Source organism: Natator depressus, chromosome 17 (genome assembly GCF_965152275.1).
Source record: "Natator depressus isolate rNatDep1 chromosome 17, rNatDep2.hap1, whole genome shotgun sequence".
NCBI classification, from domain to species: domain Eukaryota; kingdom Metazoa; phylum Chordata; order Testudines; family Cheloniidae; genus Natator; species Natator depressus.
The window spans coordinates 13,373,698-13,387,852 of record NC_134250.1 but is presented as its reverse complement, the minus strand read 5'-3'; the positions used below and the strand labels follow the sequence as shown (position 1 = coordinate 13,387,852).

At 41.9% G+C, this 14,155-nt stretch overlaps 1 protein-coding gene across 1 annotated transcript in view; it reads right to left on the bottom strand.

Annotated features, from left to right (window-relative positions):
- Positions 1-13,820, bottom strand: part of CALN1 (calneuron 1) — a 175,302-nt gene extending 161,482 nt beyond the window's left edge. Inside the window, exon 1 of the mRNA XM_074974472.1 lies at positions 13,700-13,820. The gene's annotated coding sequence lies outside the window, so the exon portion shown is untranslated. The remainder of the gene's footprint in view (positions 1-13,699) is intronic.
- Between the last annotated feature and the right edge of the window lie 335 nt (positions 13,821-14,155).

The window sequence follows — 14,155 nt, the reverse complement described above, 5'->3', positions numbered from 1 at the left end:
GTTGAAAATTTTCCACTGGAAATGGTTTTTGGAAGAAAATTGAATTTTCAATGAAAAAAAGTTTTTTTTGCAAAAAGCGTCTGTTTCCATGGGAAATGTTGAGTTTTCATTTAAAAAAAAAAAAAAAAAAAAAAAGAATCTCCCAAACCCAAAAAATTTTATTTGGGAAATGCTGTCATGATGCCTCAGGGAGTTGCTGGTTCGGGGGAAACCAAGGTCACCAGTCAGACTATATGTCTCACGATGCATGGCAGCAGCATTTCCAAATATATTTGTCAGGGTTTTGGTACAAATACATTTGAGGAAAAATATAAGATGCTCCTGGACAATTCATTAACAGGAAAACAAAGTGAATTTCACCAAATAAATGATTTACTACTAATTATTCATTCAACTGGTGTTTTGGTGTCAGGAATCTCTTTAGCTCAGTGTTTCTCAGCGATCGGTCCATGGACCAGTGCTGGTCCCCGAGATCTCCCTGACACAGTTTAGAAAGGCAGCAAGCTGGTCCCTGGTATCAAAAGCTAGAGAAACATTTCTGTAGCTTACATTTGTCTTTAGCTCCTTTGGCGTGTTTAAGAAAAAGAGTTTCAGACATTACTGAAAATTCATCCAATTGTTAAACTGGAAACTTTCTTTTAACTAGAAATTAAGTGCGCTTGAAGCCTACACTGCAGGATTAGGATAATTTAACTGGCTCTGGCCAATAGATTGCTCAAATTTACCCTGAAACTATACTGGCAGATATGTGATGGCTACCAAAATATGCAAGATTTCTTATTAAATTCTTCATTATGTCCAGCAATATATGATTGCCAGTGATTTCCTAAAGTACCTTCCACACGAAGATGTGCAATCAAAGAGTAGATTTTATATGAAAGAAAGAAAGAAAGAAAGAAAGAAAGAAAGAAAGAAAGAAAGAAAGGATTAGATTGTAGGGTAACAAATTTATGAGCCATAAAGCACCCTGGGGCCCTTTTATAGCCCCTTTTGCAAAGATTCACCAAATTAAGTAGTGGGGCTGGGTTGAACAAAATTGGAGGAAGGGTCAAGTACAGTAACTGAGGCAAATAAGAGAGATCTCTGGCACTTTACCCATTTCCCACTGAGTTGAAAGATTGCTGATACAGTCTTAGATATCTGTATGAATCAGGCTAATAATTGAGCTTCTAACTTGGACCAAAGGAAAGATCAGAATAAAACACAGACAGGTCGTTGTGCATCAGTGGGGCATATCTTGAATAATTTCACCCTCCATCTTCTGAGCATGTCAGGCAGGCGAGACAGTTGTCTTTCCAAATATTCCTCATTGTTGTCTTGGTGCATTCTGCCCTAGTTGCTGCAGGTTTAACAGGAAGAGGCAATAACCAGAGAGCCATCTTTAGCCATGACCTCCTTCATGTGAGCAACTGTTCTGGAGTTAATCCACATCTCTCCCGCTGTAGCCAATATATTTAATGGGAGTCAACAACCTGTTGCATACATGTGCTTTTGGCAACACCCCTCCATTAGTCTGAGTATTAATTGACCTTATGCATTAGTACTTGGATTTGCTGTTGCTGACTGTGTATTTTTTCTTTTTGCGTGTCTCCTATTGGGCATAGAGTTGGCTCTCCTTATATTTCAATACTAGATCCAGCTGCAAAGAACTTGGAAGGACCCAAAAAGTCTCAGTACAGCAACAGAAAGTATATTCAGCACATTAACAGGCATATCAGGAGTGCTCGATTGGCTCTTCTAACAGTGTGCCAGATTCTAGGACCCTACATAGGAATGCAGAGGTCTTTTTTTTAATCACCAAAATCTTAAGTGCCTCAAGATAAACAAGAATTATAGCTCACTTATGCTGGTAGGTGGATCTTGTTATAGCTCCAAACAGGCTATAAGAGAACTTGGGAGTCTCTGGAGCAGAGGGAAATAAGGTCTGGGACAGAGGAGGTCTTACAGGGAAAGCTGTAAGAATAGACAATCTTAGGGAGAAAACCTAGAATGAAGTTTACATATTTGCTGCTATTTAAGTTATCAACAAAGCCAATATGCCAGGAAGGAGTGGAGAGGGTAAGCTGGGGTTATATATAGTGTGTATATATTATGAGCAGCACAGGGTGGGAACTTCATCTGCTTACAGCCCTTCTTAATAGCTCATGGATCACAAGGCAACCCAGTGGGAAATTTCGATACTGAAATAACAACAAGAAATGCTTATTACACTGTGTTGTGTTTGCATCATAAATGTTTGCGAGAGGTTGTTACAGAATCATTACTTTTGTAACAAGTAGCGAGACATGCTCTGAGCAGAAGAGCCTACATGCAGTGAACTTGCACTTTACAAGTACACGGGACAAAATACCAAAGAGATTACATCTCTTTCAACCCTAGGCTGCACAAATGGATTTCCCTGCTACATTGGTACGGGCAACACAATCTTTTTTTATTAAGAGCCAAATTTCCGTGGACTCCAATGCAAGCCCATTATGCATATTGTGAGTGCAGAATAGCCCATGTGTTCTCTGATAGAATTTTTCCCCACTTCTCAGTTGGACCCTGAGCATGTGGGTGAGACCTATCAACTAGACACCTGGGAAAGAATCCTTGGTAGTAACTAGGAGCCCTGCCCTTCTAGTGTCCCATCAAGTAGTAAAGGCCTGTGCTTTTAGGTCTTGATCCAATGCTTACTGAAGTCAGTGGGTAATGGATCAAGCTTTTAATAATGAAGGTTGAACATTCAATCCCTGCTGATGACCCATCGTGGGTACACGTTTCAGATTATTTTTGACAGTTAAGGATATAACCTGGGAAGCAGTTTAGTTCTTGGAAATGAAGGAAACAAAACCTGAGCAATTAGCCTGATGGATGCAGTGTCACAAAGCCATTTCATTACCTAGGAGCTTCCAGGTTGTTGACAAGTATAAAGGTGTGATGACCCCAAATTCTGTTAGTGGTGGATTTTCCCCTCCTCCTGAAAACTTGACTTTTAAAAAGGTAGTGAAGGTCACTTTAAAAGGCATCATGCTGAAAAACACAGAAGTTTCAAGAATGCCAAGGTTCTTTTGAGTTCTGAACAGTAGAAACGAAAACTGAGTTTAAATTTAAAAACAACAAAAAGAGGGAGTAGGAACTAGCCTGATCCTCAGCTTAAATCTAAATCATCTTTAAGGGTCAGATCCATCCAACTCTCCTCTTAGTCCCCAAGAGCTCAGCTATATTTAAATTCTTCCATGCCGTCCTCCGTTAGTCCCCCTAGCTCTTCCTCCCTTTCTGTAGCCATCCAGCAATCCCCTAGCTTGCTTACCCACCCTCCCACAGCCCTGCACTAGTTCCTTTGCTTTCTTTTCACTATCCCTTCACCATTTTTCAATAGCTTCCCAGACCCACTCTGCAATTCAGGTGGTCAAAAACTCCGACCAAAACTATTTTTCTGTTATATGACATTTTTCACAAAAAGTGTATGCTTTCCATGGAAAATTTTGACTTTCCATCAAAACCCCAAATGCCTGAAAATCCAAAACGTCATTTGGGAAATGCAGCTGTGTTACCTACGAGCATTGTCATTTCCATTCCCCTCTATGGGCTGGGTTCCCCAGTGGGACTACATCTCCCATGATATAATATGAGGGCTCAGCAAGGGAGACACTGAAGCATCATGGGAGATGTAGTCAGGCCTTGGGCCCCAGCTCATATAGGAGAAGGGGAGCATGACGTACCTGAACTACAAATCCCATAATGGATCACAACAGCATTTCCAAATAGAAATTTTTCAGCAGAAAATTTTTGGGGGGTTGGCTGAAAAACTTTAGTTTTTCCACCAAAAAGGTTGAAATTTTCTATGGAAAACAAACAAAAATGTATTTTGGGTGGGGGATGGGGGCGGTATTTTTGTAAAAATTGTCCACAGGAAAAACTCCTTTTTCCAACCAGCTCTAGTCTCAGCCTGTCTGCTGGGCCCAGGGGACTGTTTCCTCCAAGTCTGGCTTGCAGTGCACCCTTGGATGCCTCGATCCAAGCAAGCTTCAGAGTGTGAGAAATTTCAGTGAAGTCCAGGATCCTAAAAAAATTATGCCAAAGTGTTGGCCTCTACAATAGGGTTGGAAGCCATGGACTACTGAAAATTTATGAGTAGAAAAGAAGAAGGAATAGACATAGTTGCTAAGGGTACAAAAAAGAGAGAGAGAAATTATTTGAGGGTGCCAGAAAATGCCTTACAGTGAGAGACAAAGAGCTCAATCTGTTTAGCTTATAAAAAAGAAGATGGGTAAGTGACTTGATTAGAGTGTATCTGTACCTTCATAGGGAGAAAATACCAGGTAGTAAAGGACTCTTTAATCATGCAGAGAACCAAAGGTTGAAAACTGAAGCCAGCCTAACTCAAACAAGAAATGGGGCACAAATCTTTAACAGAAATGGTCATTAACCACTGGAATAAACTACCAAAGGAAGTGGTGGATTCTCTGTCTCTTGCTGTCTTAAAATCAAGACTAGATGCCTTTCTGGAAGATAGTCTTTAGCCAGACACAAGTTATTGGGCTCAGTAGAGGAGTAACTGGGTTAAATTTAATGGCCTGAATTATACAGGTGGTCATACTACAAGTTTGTCTACACAGCAAAGAAAAATCCCTGGCTGCCCCATGTCAGCCAACCCAGGCTGGCGTGGCTAAGGCTGCGGGGCTGCTTCATTGCTGTGTAGACCCTCTTCCACCTGACAGCGTCCTAGAGCCCAGGCTCCAGCCCGAGCCCAGAATTCTACCCAGCAATGCAACAGTCCCACAGCCTGCGTGCCCCGGCCAGCCACGGATTTTTCTTTGCTGTGTAGACATACCGTAAGTGACCTAATGCTGACTTCTGGTCTTAAACTCTGTGAATCTATGAAGATACCACACCTACTAACACCGCATAAATGCCCAGGTCAGAACATCTACTATGAAAGAACTTAAATGTTATACTGTGTGTTTACTTGCACCTATCCCAAGCATTATCTCATCGCTATCTCCCATTCTGGCTCTCTTTAGACTCTGCCCAGAGCAGGTTACCCTGCTAATGAATGATAATGCCAGCAGAGATCTCTCTGAATCCATGCCCAGCAATTACTTACTGTTTTCCCCCTTACTGGCATGCAGTGGTAGTCATCGCTGTTTCTCTTTCCTCTCATCTAGCAATCAGCAATTTCCCCCTCACCAGCAGAGCACCTGGTGTACAGAGAACTGAATAAAGTCAACAGTGATTAAGTGAACAAATGGGGCCATCAAAGGTCACCAGTGCAATAGAGTCTCCACACTATCTTCTTTGTTTGTTCCACCCCTTATGCCAGCAAATACTCTAAGGATCTTTACTGTTAAGTCCCAAAAATCTGAGATCTGTCTCTTTCTAGAGTAATTTATCTCATTTTTTGCCCACACAGAGCTCATTGAAGGATCAGGGCCTAGAGAAAGAGTAGAATGTTGACACAATAAGATCATTAGCAGTCAGAAAAAAGCTATATTTCAAAGATTTTGCTAAAAGAACATCAAAGTAGCAAGGAAATGTCACTTGTGCATCTTTAAGTCTCCGATTATACATTTGTACATCTCTTAATCTGTTTAAAGACCTTGTCTTCCACTGGCAACAGAGGATATGGCTGTTGTGGGTTTGTTTATCACGAGTGTTGTAAGGACTCTTTTCTCCATCATGTTTTAGTTCATTTCCCCATGTCCCACTGCCTTCATTTCAAACAGTTATAGCAAAGCTGAAGAAATGAATTCAAAGCATTCCCTATCTGCACTAGAGTATACTGAACAAAAAGCCTCAATTTAAAAATATATATATACACAAGTTATTATTCATAATAGACTGAATGTATCACAGCTGAGTAATAATAAATGGAAATACATCAATAATGAATAATTTTTACAACAGATTTAACAAAACAACATGGCATTACAAATACCCTCAGGGTTGATTGGATGTTATTAGTAGAGTGCCAAAACATTTAATTTTAATAATGGGACAATTAATTACTCCAGTGAATGTGATATTCACCAGCCCCCTTCCTGAAAGGAAGCTATTGTACAGCTTGCATGGTTTCATTTCTAAAAGCAACAGCAGATAAATCTTAGTGAAGTTGCCTAGATGTTATAGTAATTGGAGGCTATGCAAATATCATAAATGAGACAGAAAGTAATAAAACAGGGGAGGGTAATTATAAATTGGAATAACTAGAGATGAAATGTCATACAAAATTCACATGCAGATCTGAGTTTCAAAGTTATGGGGTCTTAGGATCTAGGCTTTTGGTTGAGTACATTGTAGAGAAAGTAGCCAGTCCTTAAATTAGGGTGTAGATGTAGACTTCCAAAGTCCCAGATTGATCAGACCAGGACATTTGACCTAGGCTTATATTCAGTAGCAACACTTTTCCAAAATTGTATGGCTATTTATTATTACAGGAGATCTTGCAGATGCATTAACAGCGAGCTTTCAGACTATGATATGCAGAGGATTACAAAGCATTATTATATTTTTTACACCACTATCAAAGGTTGTCATAATGTTCACCCAAAGGAGAAGAGCTAAGTACCGCCTGTCCATCTGTGAAATTTATATATAGCACCAGTTACCATAATACCTAAGCACTGAGTGGGTTAAGGGGAAGAATAAACCCTAAATATATGATCGTACAATGAACTCTGCATGGGTACGGGGGGTCTCCTGGCATGGAGAAGATTTCAGGATTAAGGCCTACAGCCCCAGTTCAGCAAAGTACTTAATCTAGTGCGGCAGCTCCATTGAAGTCAATAGGATTTATGCATTTAGTACCCAATTCAACAGCGTACTTAAGTACAAACTTAAGTCCTACTGATTTCAATCAGACTACAGCACTTGCATAAGTGCTTTGTTGAATCAGGGCCTAAAAGCATAAGTGATAATTATGGGATAATCAGACTCCATAGTAAAGTGCTGAAATTCTTTAGAAATTATGCAATTCTTTCTTCTCAGGGTACTGGTCTTTGGAAGATTGTCACAAAGCTGTCCCGAGATTTTGAAATGATAATTTCCTGCTGAAGCATAGTGTTTAGCTCTTTGGATGGCCAAATTACAGGATTCGTATTTTCATTCAGTATTTATTTGAAGGAAATGTACAAGAGAGAAGTCTGATGCTGGCAGTGCTTTAAACCTGCTGGTGCTCCGTAAACAAGTTAGCTCCAGAGAGATTTTCATGTCGCTTCTTGAAATATAAAAAGAATCACTAAGACTGAATAATTGAAAACAGCTATGTAGGCTTCATTTCATTGTTTTCCATGGACTTAACTCTGTACTTTCATGTTCACAACTGTAATACCCTAGCTGGGTCAATTAACTGTTTGGAATCTCATTTACATAACAGTTGACATGCTGACAATACTTCAAGGTAGATTATTGCCCTGGAGGATATCATACTATGCAGAAAAAACTGATATGAAAGAAGGCGTTTCACTTAAATTACAGTTTTTAGAAGGCGACAAAACAGAATATGTAAGATCAAGGAATTCTATAAAATGGGGCAATGTGTATCAACACACACACACACACCAATCTGACATTTTTATAGCATCGTTCATCTAGATAGCTCCCCAAATGCTTCAGAAAGCTAACAAACTTATTGTACAAGGCCTGGTCCTTCAAATACATACTCACAGAAGCAAACCTTACCCACATGCTGCCATCATTGCTGAAGTCAATGGCAAAATGCCAATTAACTTAAATGGGAGAGATTGTGCCCATTAGTTGTCCCGAATTGAAGTCAACGGAATTATTCGCAAGAACAAAAACTAGTTACCTTAGTAAGGTTTTGTAAGACTAGGCAGTCATTTAAAAGTGCTCAGCAAGTCTATATGACAGTTTAAAGGCCCCAACCCTGCCAACAAAGAAACATGGGCAAAAGCTCATAGACTTGAAAAAGTCTCAGTATAGGCATAAAGGTCCACTCTCACAGCATCCTACTGACTTAGTCCCATTGACCACAATGAGATTCTGACCATAGTGATCCCTTTGCATGATTAGGGCCATGGGCAGGAAGTGAAGACAAATTAAATACACTATACAATTGTTTCCATATCTAGGTGGAATTTAGGTCAGAATGTAATGACCTGAATTGGATTTTGGCCAGGATACCAAGGGCATCATATCACTCAACTGTCCCTCATTTCAAGGAACGTCATTCATCTTAGTCCCAAAGTTACCTACATTTCAAACAGATCTATTCTCCCTCTCACTCTTATTGCTGAAAGCAACTGATTAGCAAAGGATCATTAAGCGAGGTGACGACAAAGTTGTGTACACCAAAGAAGTGGATCCCACGGTACTTTGAGTGTTTTGCATTAATACTTTTTGTGCGGGTGCATGCATGTACACACACCCCACCCCCCTCATTCTTGGTCTTGCCACACACTGTGTCCCACATTTTTTGATGTTGAGGGGAATGGCCCTCCTTAATCTTGTAAAAAATACCATGGGATCTTTAATGACCATAAGTGATCACATCTTCTGTTTCGACCTGACCTGAAAGATAGAGAGCCAGATTATCTGAATTACACCTGTGAAAATCTGGAGCCACTCCATTGTATGAGTGCCCTCAAATACCAAGGTGAAAGCACTTAGTGAGGCAGAGAGATTAAATCAGACACTGACCCAGCACCACCACCAACACAATACTCCATAACGCCACACTGGGGCATTGGTTAATTCCTGGCTCAGAGAGAAGCGTAACAACTACTAAATCACCAACTCTATGCCCTGGAACATCTCAGTGCTCCTTGGAGGTTTCCCATTTATGCTGATAGGATCACAGCGCAAAGTGATATGGCTGCAGGCAACAAATGACATGAATCCTAAACCTCAGATCCAGACTAAATAGTACAGTCACTTATTATGAAAAGCGGAGATATGCTGTGTGTATACTATAGCCATGAGACCAGGCTTAATGACAGTATGCAGTGCAGATGTTTAAGGTTTTCTTTTATTATTCTGTAAAAAGGTATGTACAACTATGCCTACAAAGAGTGCATAAACAGAAATTAAGTTCAGCGAATGAAAGGGCAGTTTTAAAACCACCTCATTATTTCTATACATGTTTCATGTCATACTCTTGGATTTCAGTTTCAGAAGACTAAATCCACAATGTGATTTTGATTACTATTGTTTAGCGTCTTTATTCTAAACCACATTTTAATCCTTTAAGCCTTTTAGCAAAGCAGGATGCATTTAATTATAAGTAATAAAGTAAAGTGGCATTCTTCTATTGCATCACACTAACGATAATCCAAGTCCTGTTACATAATAGCCTGTGTTTTCAACAGTTTCTTGTTTACAGCTTAGAGCACAAAGTCAAATTCACGGATGTAAAGTATAATCAGCAAGTATCTACCTTCAGAAAGTCTGTCTATAGATATTGATTCCTCCAGTTAATATCCCAGCTAAGTACATTTTATTGTACTGCTTACTATATAAAAGAGACTTGATATTATTTATAATATCCATATAATAATTGCTTTAGTTGCCATAACCCAATTCCACTGAATAAAACAAACATTCTAAAAGACATTCTACAATCCCATGATACATTTAAAAAGTTCCCATTTTCTTTTATATCTATTAACAGATTTTGTCAGCTACATTTCATGCTGACTCAGTAATGTTATGCATGCAGAAATTGGCTAAAATGATGCAAACTAGCATTGCTAATGCAAACAATTTTTACATAGGCATTGTTTTTTTCAATTTACAAATCACTGTTGAAGATTAAACCTGAATACTAACTAGGCTGTTATCTTGCCATTCATTAAGCAATGTTTTCATCTGCCTTACCAGTTAGATCATTTGGGGGTAGAGGGAGGAAGGATTTTGCCTTGTATTACAACTTAGAGGGGAAGGTTTTCTGGAGCCTGGATCAGAAGCAGAGGACCAGCCATTGAAATGTATTAGGACTGGGTTTGCATTGGTTCTGCTGAGGTAAAGGCTGGAACAAGTGGCCATAGGAGAGAGAGAGAGAGTGTGTGTGTGTGTACATATATATATAAAATGATCTGCCATAGATAAGATGCATCAGCATAATCCTGAACCACATGATGATTGGACAAGGACTGCATGATGTTAAAGTGGGGGGAGGGGGGAAGAGAGAGAGAGTATAACTTTGCCTCGTGTAAAATGAGAGAGGGGGATAAAACAGAATTTCTATATAAAAATAAGGTTTGAATATACAACTAGTATCTTTAAACAGAATACAATTTTTGCAGTGTAAATTTAGGCCAGAGATTCCATAATATATGTAGTTTCTATAAAGCCCTGCACTATAATGTAATTCATCAGCATGAAGAAGCATACTTTATAATGAGCCTTCTTCTTGCACTACTGAAATTCATGGGGGGGCTGCCAGTGACAACCAGGCTGGGTCCCACCTAAAGTCAAATGCAGGATGCATACCTAACACCTTGCAAGACAGAGCTCACCCTGAGAGGTCTAATCCTGCAGTCCTTACTGCAAGTGGATATTTTGCATGACGAAAATCTGGCCCACATGTACCGTCATCCAGATCCACGTACAGTGTGGTTTGAATTTTGCCTTGACTTATACCCCATGCTACCTCACTGATAGGGCAGATTTGGCTCAGTAGGGGCAGTGCATATGCCAAGGAAAAGAGTACAGGATCTAGAATAAATTAGAAAACTTGACTAGGGGTAAATCTGTCACATCAAAGCTTCTCCTGCCACACATATGAGGTAATAAAAAGTTTCCTGCAATAAATAAATAAACTTTTACAGAAATACCATAAAGTAAAACAGCTGGGACAGTCTTTTTAAAATGAAAACTTTCAGGGTACTCACCTGGTGGAATTTATATTGTTGAACTTCCGTTGGTTATTGTATGAGACTGGAACAGTAAATTATTTCAGGTCAAGGAAGCTTACATCAGCATTAATGCAAAGTAAAAGTATAGCCAATGTGACCTAAACATTATCCCTGCAATGGAAGGCTCATTACAAAACAATATGGGGGGAGGGAAGACTAAAGAGACTTTTATTTGCACTAAGACATCATATATATGTGGTCTAATCGCAGATAATTGCTTACATGGTTCTTTTGGACTTAAAATAAAGCATTATTTTGATGTCAGCTGCCTACATGTTGTAAGCAACCTAGTCAATCAAATCCATAACCAATCACGTCCAGTGCAAGAAATCCCATTTCCAATTACATTAGGAGTTTTTAAATAGCCTGATAAGCACAATAAATATAATGTGGCGTGTTCTCTCTTTTTAATACATATATATATCAGGGATTCTCAAACTGGGGGTCATGACCCCTCAGGGGGTTGTGAGGTTATTATGTGGGGGGTCATGAGTTGTCAGCCTCCACCCCCAAACCCTGTTTCACCTCCAGCATTTATAATAGTGTTAAATATTTAAAAAATGTGTTTTTAATTTATAAGGGGGGGTTGCACTCAGAGGCTTGCTGTGCGAAAGGGGTAACCAATACAAAAGTTTGAAAACCACTGATATATATAGATAATATTGATATAGATCATTTAGACCAATGATGACTTGGACAGCTGTTTCCACAATGGATCAAATTCTACTATAGTTTTCCCATTGAGGCAGTCAGTATCATCATGAATTTCAAAAGAGAAATGACCATCACCACACTAAAATCCAGCACTGTGCACAATTAAGAATTGAAACACTATGCAGGTAATACTAAGAAAACTGCAGTTTCCACATGCTGGAAAATGTTAGCAGAAACTTCTTTGAATAGCTTATCAGTGTCAGCTGAAATGGTATTATACAGCCTTAAGACCTCAGAAAGCAAGAAAGCTAAGAGGGAGGCTTTCTTAAATGTATTCCTTTTGCTCTTTTAGTAGATAAATCAGGATGCAATCACTACAGATCATCTTTCAGTGGTTGAAATTATATTTAAAATAAAATGAACCAATGTATATTTGAATACATAAAACCTATTAATACACGTGTGCATATGCCAGATAGGACCATCACCTTTTGATTACTGCCATTAAGATTAGTGGAAATTATGGGCCAAATTCATCCATGGTGTGAATTCAGTCACTTCAATGGACTAATTTGGACCTGGGCGTTCAAATGGAGGGGAAATCATAGCTCTTTGTTTTCTGATTCTCTCTGTCATCTACTTATACCTACCTACAGAGTTGTGTATTACACAGCTACAAAACAAGTGTGTATCTTCTTTCTTGGGCCTGGGGGGTGTTTGGAAAATAAAATAGAACACTAGTGGGATGCTGTTAAATGAGAACTTGTGTACCTCTCTGTCTTGTGAGAGTGTGTGCGCCCACCCCCGAATCTATATCCCATATGGATGCACACAACACTCAAAGCAGATACAGGTCTGTGTTACTGATTGTTATTGAAAATAATGGGGAGGTGGGGGAAGAAAAAAATATGCATACACAGAGAAAGAGAGAAATAATGTGTGCACAGAGAGAATGTGCGTACACAAATGCTGTGTTTCACAGTTGCTATAAATACAAACAGTGTATTACAACTGTAGATAGGTAGGAAATATCTTTCTGTCTACACACAGCTCCCTTCACCCTCTGGCCCAGCTGTAGCCCTTTAACTGTGTTAAGCTCAGTGCAGCCTCCTCATGCAGCAGTGACCTACTGCCTTTCTCCTCTCCTCCCCCAGCTACAGCACCACCTGTTACTCAACAGCTAAATTAAGCTGCCCGGGGGAAAGAACAACTTCTAATTGTGCCCAGCTTGCCCCTATGCAAAGAGCAGCGCTGGCGCTCGGCCACGGGCTGCCCCCGCCCCACCAGGTCTTTGCAGCTGCTCTGTGCTTGCTTAGGATGCTGGTGGCCTTTGTGCGCAAGGTCCCCCCCCCCCTCGAAACACGGTGCAAGTTCAAAGCATCGCCTCCCCCGGCGGCGGGTACCTGCTGCTTCCGCAAGGCAGCCAACATGTAGCCACGCTGCCACCGGCCCGCTGTGTCACCTGCCCCCCCCCCATTCTGCTGCTTCCCGGGGGGGGATATTCAGCTCAACCTTCTGTCGAGACTATCGGAGGCGGAAGGGGGACAGCGCACCCAAAACTAGCTAAAGGAGACCCCAACAGCCAGGGCTGGACGCCCCACGCCTGTCCCACGCCATCAAACACCAGGGGCCCCCTTTTAACCGCCAGGTGCAAAATCCTCCCGCCTGCAATCTCTCTGCGCCTAATGAACCGGCTGCCAATCGGCCCGGATCCCCCAGTTCGAGCCCACTGTCCAGCAGCAGATGGGACTGGTTAACAGAATACGGAGATGTGCATATTCTATAGACACACACACACGCACGCACACACTATTGTGTACACACACACACACACACGCACACATTATTGTGCGCACACACACGCACACACGCATTATTGTGCACACACACACACACACACACACACATTACTCTTCCTTACACCGTCCTGTGACCCTCACCGCCACACGAATCGAAGCAAATGATGGTCAGAAACCAGCACACAGCTGCACAATCCACACACACACACACACGCCGCTCTCAGCAGGTTCAGGAGGTTTTCTCACACACACACACCATATTCTTTTCGTGCAATAAACACCTTACCCCCGGGCTGGCTACTCGCGGTCATCTCCCGCGCCCGGGAGCCCCGCCGGAGGACGCAGAAGGGGGCGAGGGCGCCCCGGGCTCTGTCTCCCCGCTGTACTCACCTCCCCAGCAGGCGCCGCCGCCGCCGCCGCTCCGGGTTTTCTCCCCTGGCTCCCTCGGCCCCCCTCCAGGTCGCTGCTGGCCGGGGGGGCGGTGGTGGTTTATTTTCCTCCGCCCAAGACGAGAAGTCTCCGGTCACACGCCCCGCGGGTAGAAAACATGCAGCCCCCGAGGCGAGCACGGGCTTTCGCGGGGCTCCAGCGCTCCCCTTTTAGCGGGGGGCATGGGGCGGGGGCAGGGAAGGAGAGGGGTGAGCCTCGGCGGAAGCCTTGGGATCAATCTCCGGCAGCGGGACGCGTGGCCCGGGGGCGCCCCGGGGCCGTCAGTGCTCCCTGTCCCCGGGCAGGGCTCCCTTTAAACTCCATGCAGCAGTTGCCTGGTGCCTCCAGCCGCCCATGGCCAAGTCACAGCGCCTGCCTTCCCCCGGCTTCGGGAAGCGCCCCCCCATCCACCTCCTG